Source organism: Rhineura floridana, chromosome 10 (genome assembly GCF_030035675.1).
Source record: "Rhineura floridana isolate rRhiFlo1 chromosome 10, rRhiFlo1.hap2, whole genome shotgun sequence".
Lineage (NCBI taxonomy): Eukaryota > Metazoa > Chordata > Lepidosauria > Squamata > Rhineuridae > Rhineura > Rhineura floridana.
The window spans coordinates 71094829-71103988 of NC_084489.1; the positions used below are offsets into that span (position 1 = coordinate 71094829).

The 9160-nt window shown below is 42.7% G+C and overlaps 1 long non-coding RNA gene across 1 annotated transcript; it reads left to right on the top strand.

Moving 5' to 3' along the window:
* Positions 1–3036: 3036 nt before the first annotated feature.
* Positions 3037–8863, top strand: LOC133365200 (uncharacterized). The gene is made up of 3 exons (XR_009758125.1): positions 3037–3480; positions 5355–5397; positions 8062–8863. It is a non-coding gene; the product is annotated as an uncharacterized LOC133365200 (long non-coding RNA).
* Positions 8864–9160: the final 297 nt, after the last annotated feature.

Sequence of the window (9160 nt, forward strand, 5' to 3'; positions counted from 1 at the left end):
CTCTCCAGTTGTGCCCGACTGACGGTGACAGCATAGGCAATACTGGTTCCAGGTTTGGGGGATCCTTTGAGCAAGATGCCCTCAATAGCTTTCCCTCTTCCTTCACTACTGCCCATGCACTTGCTGTCTTCCCATGTGCTCAGGAGAAGAAGGCATGGGAAGAGTTAATATAGGCTCCTGCCCCTTCACTGCTTACACCCTTGGAGAGGGCAGGTGAACAGACTCCTGAGTACAGGTGTAACTGTTTGGGGAACCATGGGGGTGTAGGCCAGTCATGTCATCAGACGTCATTGGTCTGATCTAGCCATTTTCCAGGCATGGTGTCTGTACAGCACAGTCTGGTCCCTTTCCTCTGTTGCTGCCAGTTGACACCCTTTGAGCAGGGCTCTCCTCTACCCTGCCCGGTAACTGTGCCATAGTCTGGTGGCACGTAGCCCTCCTGCTTGGCAGCCACTGCTGCATCCAGTGAGGGGCAGAGTGACTCATCTTCATTTGCAGGCTCCAGTAAGGGAGATGCCCTTATCAAGCTTTGCAAGCCTGATAAGGGAGTCTCTTGGCAACCTCCTGGGGGCCACATGCCAGGGGAGGGGTCAGGGGCAAAAGGTGAGCAGGGCACAGGATACGACTCTTACCTTTGTACCCAAGGCTACCTTTCAGACATGCACAAGTCAGATGTTTTCCACACACCTGACGACTACACCTCCCCGTTCACCACCCAAGAGGCATTGTCACAGTTCAGGGACACATTCCAAATAGGAAAAAGCACTCAAGGAAGGTGCCCAGCAGGTCTGGTAAGGGGTATGTCCTAAGAAAGGGTGTGGCCTCAGGAGAGTCCCAAGGGCCAGATTCAGATGCCTGGGGGGCTACATTTGGCCCCCAGGCCTGAGATTTCCCATCCCTGGTCTAGGCTATAGGGGATATGCTCATTCTTCTTGCTGATAAACAGGAGATGAGCAGCAGAGATTTGGCATATAATTTGCTGGAGAGTTTCATCTCTGCGTGTGCAGTGCTACCCAAGGGCTTCATTATTGGTGGACGTCAATACAGGTGAGATGCCAGGCTATTAACGGTTGTTCACTCCAGGTAAGCCTCTGGGAGTGATCCATATGAACAATCAAAAATGCCAGTTAGGGATGGAGTCAGTCTATATTCAGTCTGTGCAACTTTTGCATGTGTTCATTCATAGGTCCGTTCCATCCTATTCCACTGAAAAATCGCATATAGATACGTATTTTGGGTTGTATTCAACTAACTTTTACTCAGAGTATACCCACTGAAATTAATGACCATAACTAACTTAGGCCCCTTCATTTCAATGGGTCGATTCTGAGTAACGCCTTGAATGCATTTTTCTCAGAAATATGCATACGCCTTACAGTATTTTTATTTCAAAATACGAATTTCTAAGTGTACTTTCTCATATAAAAATCTGCACTTTAAAATGCATTTGGATCATTTTTTAAAAAATGCTGAGAACTGCATTGCAAAATTTGGAGCAGTGTTGAATCAAAAGGATACATTCCATTCTGCAAATGAGTGTGGGAGATCCGGACCGGGTCAGTTCACGCTGCAAATCACAAAGATCAAATTCCTCAATGCCCATTTATTTTTGTGATGATCAGAGGGTTCAGTGGGTGAACTGAGTAAATCTAGACAGAAAAAGAATTCAGGAAGGAGCAAGGATGCATTCCAGGAGGAGGCAGGCCCTAGATGTCCCAATGCCATTTTCAGTTCATCATTGACAACTTTATAGGTCTATCTTATCAATGGGGAGGGGAAAAAAACCCTCATCCCTCGATTGCCAGTTATATCTACATTTGAGAAAATGCAGGCTAGTACAGACTGTTGTACATGGCAGCTGTATTGCTGGCAGGGCTGCAACATTTTATAATTTAATCAGTTAGCTTACTCAGTTTTAAAATAACACAAACTTTTGATTGAATTAAACAACTAACCAGGCTACTGATCCCCCCCCAGCATTTTTAAATAGCAAATATTAAAGCACCAAGGTTCAAGCACTATCCAGAAAGCGGCAGGAGATCTGGGTTGTATAAATGGGCTGCAATTCTATGCATGGCTACTGGGAAGTAAGCTTTAATTGCTTTGTTTGTTTGTTTGTTTTTAGTCTCTCTAGACCAATGCCACCCTGGGCTTCTACTGGGAGAAAAGGCAGGATATCATCATCATCATCATCATCATCAATATGACTCATCTGTTTGTTTGCAAAGGCAGATGACTGTATGGGTTCCTGGAAGGAGAGACAACAGTCCAAGACTGTTCACCAAAAAAACTGTAAAATTATTATCATGATATAGTGCATGACCTTGAGTACTAGACAAGACTATATACTCTCCAACTTTCCTATTTAACAGTAATTGTCCCTGTTTTAGATACCTGTCCCAGGTAAATCCTTGGTTTGCCTTTTGGGAGGCCTTTAAAATGTTGCAAGTGTGTGCACATGTGTACTAGAGTTGCTTATTCTTCAGGTTTTGGACTGTTCATAAAATGAGTTAAATGTAGGAACAGGCAAATCTATCAATTTCCGTTTCTCATTTTTCCAATCTTAAGTTCAATTCTCCACAAATTCTATATCAGTTTGCATTAAAAGAAAAAGAAAAAGAAGGTCCTTATGAGAATTCATCAGAATTTTAGTGCAAATTTTTGTATGCCATTTTGCTTAATATACACATTTTTGCAAAGCAATTTCCCCTAAATATAATGCATTTTGTATGTTATTTTCACAAGTGCATGTAATATGTATTTATATATATACTTTACACTAGTATATGCATTTTTGTACATACTACTTAGCTGGAGAACTGCACTACAAAATTTGAAGAAATGCGTATTTTGAAGGATGGGTATGTTTCAGTTCACATTTTGTTTCAGAGGGTGTGAATTAGGTAAGTTTGGAACTGAACTGAATTTCTCCATCTTCTCTAGTCAAATCTCTGAATGGAATGATGAGGTGCATATTGATTATAGCACACGTGCATGTAAATATGCATGTACATAGCATCCTAGGAGTGTGGGGTGGACTGAATGAACAGCATACGTTGGCAAACCACGCTGCTGTTCTCAGTACACTATCTCTCAAGACATTGCGATCTGACCAGTGGAAAAACAGGATGTGGTTAACTTTATGGCTGTAAACGATACTGACATCTGTAGTGGTTAAATAACTGCCTGCATATTGCCACGTAGATAATGCTGTTGTACTATGTATGTACGTGATGTTATACAATAGTTAAAGGTCATAGGCTGTTTATGGAGAGAAAATAATCCACGCCTCCAAGCGGAGGTAAAATAAAAGCGGAGACGAGAATTACGAGGGGAGCTCCGAAATTGAACTCTGGTCTCACCGTGTCTCACTGTGTCGTGATATCTACATCTGGTGACCTCGACGTGATTCAGAACAAACACCCTCGTACCCACTGGCAGGATCAGCCAACGGTGCACCTCAGCGTACAGCTCCCATTCGTGAGTATGGGGGGGGAATTGTCAGCTCAGCAGAAGGTTCATGCACAAGAGCTACAAAAAATTTTAAAACAGGATACCTCAGCTTTTATAAGTCGTTCTCACATTGAATCATTGTTAAAAACAATTCAATGTCAATGTCCATGGTATCCAGAGCAAGGATCACTACGTCAGTCAGATTGGATAAAGATAGGGAGAAAATTACATGAAGAACCAAGAGCACCTATTCACCATCTCTTATTATGGCAAAAGTGTGCTGAGGCCATTAGTCATTTAGGGATAAAAGAGACATCGCTGTTTGCCAATTCTGACCAGAAAACTCCTCTTTATCCCCAACTTTCTTTACCTACACCTGAAAAGGATATTGAGAAATTTGTAAATGCTCCTCCATATAGCCCTCCAGTTCAACAAGAACAGGTTACTGGGAAGGTTAAAGCAGCCATAGCTCAGGCTGCAGCCTCAGGATTATTATCTATGGAAGAAATGGGAGACTGGGAGGGTACAATTTCAGCTTTTCCCGTTACATATCAGCCAGATCCTAATAATGCTAATAATCGCATAGCAACTTGGACAGCTCTTCCGTTTTCTGTTATTAGAGAAATAAATAAGGCAGTAAGAGAATATGGGATTACGGCTAATTATGTACAAGGGATGTTGGAAGGAGTAGCTACTGGATATAACATGATCCCTCAAGATTGGAAGGATCTCTTTAGGATGATTTTGACTCCTTCGCAATATGTAGTTTGGGACCAAGAATTTAGACATGCTGCTATAGCAGCTGGGGATGCTAATATCATTCCCGAGCAAATTTATGGGTCAGGTAATTTTGCTACCATAGCACAACAAGGGGTATTGCCTGAAGCCGCATTTCATCGAACTGCTGAGTGTATACAGAAAGCATTTAAAAAGGTGCCTGCTGGGAAAGAACCCTTACGTTCTTTTACGAATGTACGGCAGCAAGCAACAGAGCCCTATTTTCAGTTTGTTGACCGTTTGAAAGAGGCTCTGACACGGCAGGTTGATAACCCTCAGGCACAAGGGGAATTATTGTTAAAATTAGCTTACGAGAATTCTAACACAGACTGTAAAAAGATTTTGAAAAACATTATTCATAGACCGCAATATGAATTGGGAGACATGATTCAAGCTTGTGCAGAGGTAGGTACACATGTTCATGCCATGACATTGTTAGCTGGGGCATTAAGACAGGGTAACAAACCTACAGGCAATTGTTTTAATTGTCAAAAGCCTGGTCATTTCAGAAGGGAATGTCGGGCTCCTGGCGGAGGAGCATTTAAAGGTGGGGGCACTGTTACAAACCGGCCAAAGAAAATCTGTCCGAAATGTAAAAAGGGTTATCATTGGGCTAATCAGTGTCGTTCAGCTCCCACTACCAATACCAATGTGTCTTCCCGTCCTATTGAGGGAAACTGAACTTGGGGCAGGCTTCCAGCCCCGAATCTCAAGGAAGTGTACCCACCCCTGCTACTCAAGGAAGCGCTGGAATTGATTTAATACATGCAGAGTCAAAAGATGTTCCTTTGCCTGGAGCAGTTCTTTTAATGCCTACCACACTCACTGGCCCTTTACCAGAAGGCACCGTAGGCCTTGTACTACCGCGATCCTCTGCTTCCAAGAATAATATAATGGTGGTACCTGGTGTTATTGATTCTGATTATCAGGGAATTATTTATATTCAGTATTGGAGTCACCTTCCCCTTCAGTTGAAGAAGGGAGATTCTTTTGCGCAACTATTGTTATTGCCATATCGTCTTTTCACATCGAACACTTCCTCCCAAAAACGTACTGGTGGATTCGGATCTACAAGGACGAAATCGCCGAGTGTGAGTATTTCAGGTAATCCTTTCCATCCACAGGTAGCTGCAGTACTGGCAGAAGTGACCAGGGAGAAACCGGTTCGTAAGTATTGTTTAAACAATGTTATTTTTGAAGGTATTATAGATTCTGGGGCAGATGTCACAGTAATTGCTGAACATAACTGGCCATCCTCTTGGCCAGTAGAAGTGGCCCCTTCTGTGTGGGGAGTGGGCGGAGCTCAGGATTCAAAACGGAGTAAGGATTGGATACAAGTTGTTGCTCTTGATGGTGATCGTATAGCCCACATTCGCCCTTGTATTTTGGACATTTCAGTAAATCTGTGGGGAAGGGATTTACTGGAGCAATTCCAGACCACCATTGTTATTAATGATTAGCCAACAAAAGGCAGCTCTTCCTTTACAATGGAAGACAGACATACCCATTTGGGTAGAACAATGGCCCTTACCCAAAGAAAAATTAGAAGCTCTGCACCAACTGGTAAAGGAGCAACTGGAAGCTGATCATATAGCAGAAAGTAATAGCCCTTATAACACCCCAGTGTTTGTGATTAAAAAGAAATCTGGAAAGTGGAGGCTCTTACATGATTTACGAGAAATAAATAAATTAATTGTGCCCATGGGTCCGCTACAATGTGGGACGCCCAATCCAAATTTAATTCCATATGACTATTCCTTAGCTATTATAGACCTGAAAGATTGCTTTTTCACAATACCGTTACAAGCGCAAGACGCACCGAAATTTGCGTTTACTGTTCCCGTATATAATAACTCTGGCCCTGCGCAACGATATCAATGGAAAGTGCTACCTCAGGGCATGTTAAATAGTCCAACCCTATGTCAACAGTTTGTAGACATGGCCCTGCGACCCTTTCGGGCTCAATACCCTACATTATTGGTCTACCATTATATGGATGACATCTTGGTGGCTGGGAGAACCCTCCCATCTATGTGGCAACAACACCTTACTGATCATTTGTCACAGTCAGGGTTGCAGATTGCCCCTGAAAAGGTACAACTCAAAGAACCATTTCTGTATTTAGGACATAAATTAATGCAATCCTACTCCACTCCTGTATTGCCCTGTCTTACTTTGTCAATGAAGCCAACTTATGTAGAACTACAACAATTCTTGGGTTCTATTAATTGGATTCGACCATATTGTAAACTTACCACTCAAGACATGGGGCCTTTATTTGAATGTTTAAAACAAGGACGTCAACCTGCAGATATTATTACTTTAACGAAACAGGCAAGGCAATCCCTAGAATTAGTTTCTACAACGTTAAAAGCTATTTGGGTGGATCGACAAATATTGAATAAACCACTGATTTTATTTGTTTTATTTGATGGAAGCCAACTTTTTGCTGCACTCACTCAGGAGTCAGGCTCCAATGCTACACATATAATAGAGTGGCTTTACTTAGCCCATACACCAAAGTCATCTATCACAACTTTGCCAATGCAAGCAGCAGAAATAATCCAAAAAGCACGATTACGATCAAGGCAATTATTAGGTATCGATCCGGTTGAAATTTCGTTGCCTCTTAAACTTTACACATGGGAAAATGCTGTTGCGCTTTCTGATGACCTTCAATGGGCTTTAGTCTCTTATTTGGGCACAATTTCATGTCGTTCCTCATCAGATCCATGGCTTCAAATTACACAAAAAATTCCTATCCAGTTTCAATCTGTAATCAGTTTACAACCCTTACCTGCGGTCACGGTCTATACTGATGGCAGTCCAACTAGAGGGGTTGTTGCATGGCACGAGCAGGGGGTTTGGAAGACAATTTTCACCTTACCCCAAACTTCCGCTCAGAGATCTGAGTTGGCCGCTGTTAGTATGGCGCTGTTGACTTTTGCAGATCAGGAGGTTAACATTATTACCGATAGTCTTTATGTTAAGAATGTTGTACTTGCATTACCCGGTAGTTATGTCTCTCCCATGCTGGACACTAATCTACTTGCTCTTATGCTTACACTTCAAAAACTCATACATACTCGGTCTTGTCGATTTGCTATATTTCATATTCGCAGTCATCAACCTTTCCCAGGATTGTTAACAGAAGGTAATCAATATGCTGATCAGGCTCTTCGTGCCCTCCTTTGCACACCCATAGAAAGTCATGCCCTTCATCATCAAAATGCTAAAGCACTCCAGAAGCAATTCCATCTTACTGCCCAGGAAGCCTCTGCCATTATTCAACAATGTCCCCAATGCACACAGTTAACTCTATCCCCAGAACCAGGAGTGAACCCACGAGGTCTCATAGTTAACCAGTTGTGGCAAATGGATGTTACACATTTTCCTACTTTCTCCCCATGGAAGTATTTGCATGTTACAGTAGATACATATTCCGGATACATATGGGTAACTCCTCAGAAAGGGGAAAAAACTAAGAATGTTATTAATCATGTCATTCGTTCTATTGCCATCATGGGCCAACCTCAGACGATAAAAACTGATAATGGTCCTGCATATGTTTCACAGCAATTTGCACAGTTTTGCACTAAGTGGTCCATTACACATTTGTTTGGTATTCCTTATAATTCTACAGGTCAAGCTGTCGTCGAACGTACCAATCGTACCCTTAAAGAGCATTTGCTTAAACAAAAACAAAAAGGAGGAGTACCACTGGGATTGGCCACCAAAGAGGAGTGGCTGGCACAAGTGTTGTTTACCATTAATCATTTAAATTTGTCTCAATCTCCCAATACTCATTTTTCCTTTTCTACTCGAGCGCAGCGGCATTTTCAGCAGTCGGAGTCTCTACCTGCCCCGCGGGTGCAGTTTCGGCAACTACCAAATCCAGAGTGGAAAGGCCCAGTTCCGCTTATAACGTGGGGTCGAGGTTACGCGGCTGTGTCTACGCCTGACGGTCCTGTGTGGGTACCTGCTAGGTGTATCCGGCCCTGGAAAGACGATGTCCTGGCACGATAATCTTAAGAATCCCATCCCTAATTTTTCTCTGCAACTTCAGGATACTGGGATGTCTTCCAGGAAGCGTGGTCGGAATGTTCCGCAACCTCCCGTGACTTGGGGCCAAATAAAGAACTTAGCAACACAAGCAGAAAAAGCAATGGAACAAGCCGGGGTGGACAAGACAACTGAGAATACCATTCTTGCTTTAATTGCGTCTTTAAATACAAATTCTATTTTTGTACTTTGCATTTGTTGGATTTTAGGAAGCGCCGGGGCTGACAGGTTGGGGCAGGAGTTGGGGATGCGGTTTCAACACAATATCTGGGTTCAGTTAGCAAGAATGACAAATGTGAGTGACTTTTGCATGACTGAACATGTACAGGAAATGGGTATGTTGGGAACATGTTTAATACCCGTATGCAAAGCACCTGGGGATATTGGGAACATTACAGGACTTGGGCGGTTCATGAATACTTCAGAGATTAAATATCATACTGTTTCGAATTGGGGAACTCCAACCTTCCAGCTGCCTGTTAATGCTTTTCAATTATTTACATCACATGTTGCAAATTCCATTAATAATACGTGTGCTCGGATGGTTAATTGTAGTCGACATAAGGTGCAGAAGGGATGTCTAAAGGTTGGGAGACCCACATGGAATTGTACACAGCACATTAACATATCCAGTATGTACGGACACATTCCTTTACCAGGTGGATGGTTTTGGACATGTGGAGAAACCACTTTTAATTATGTTCCCGCTAATATTTCTGATACCATCTGTTGCCTGAGTCGACTGGTTCCCATTTTCCTTCATAAAAGGGAGTTGCTAGCCCAACGTAGGAAAAGAGAAGCTGTTGCCATGCCGGCTGATTGTAATGACAAGGTGGAATTGCTTAATAAAGCAGAAAGTGTATCACTA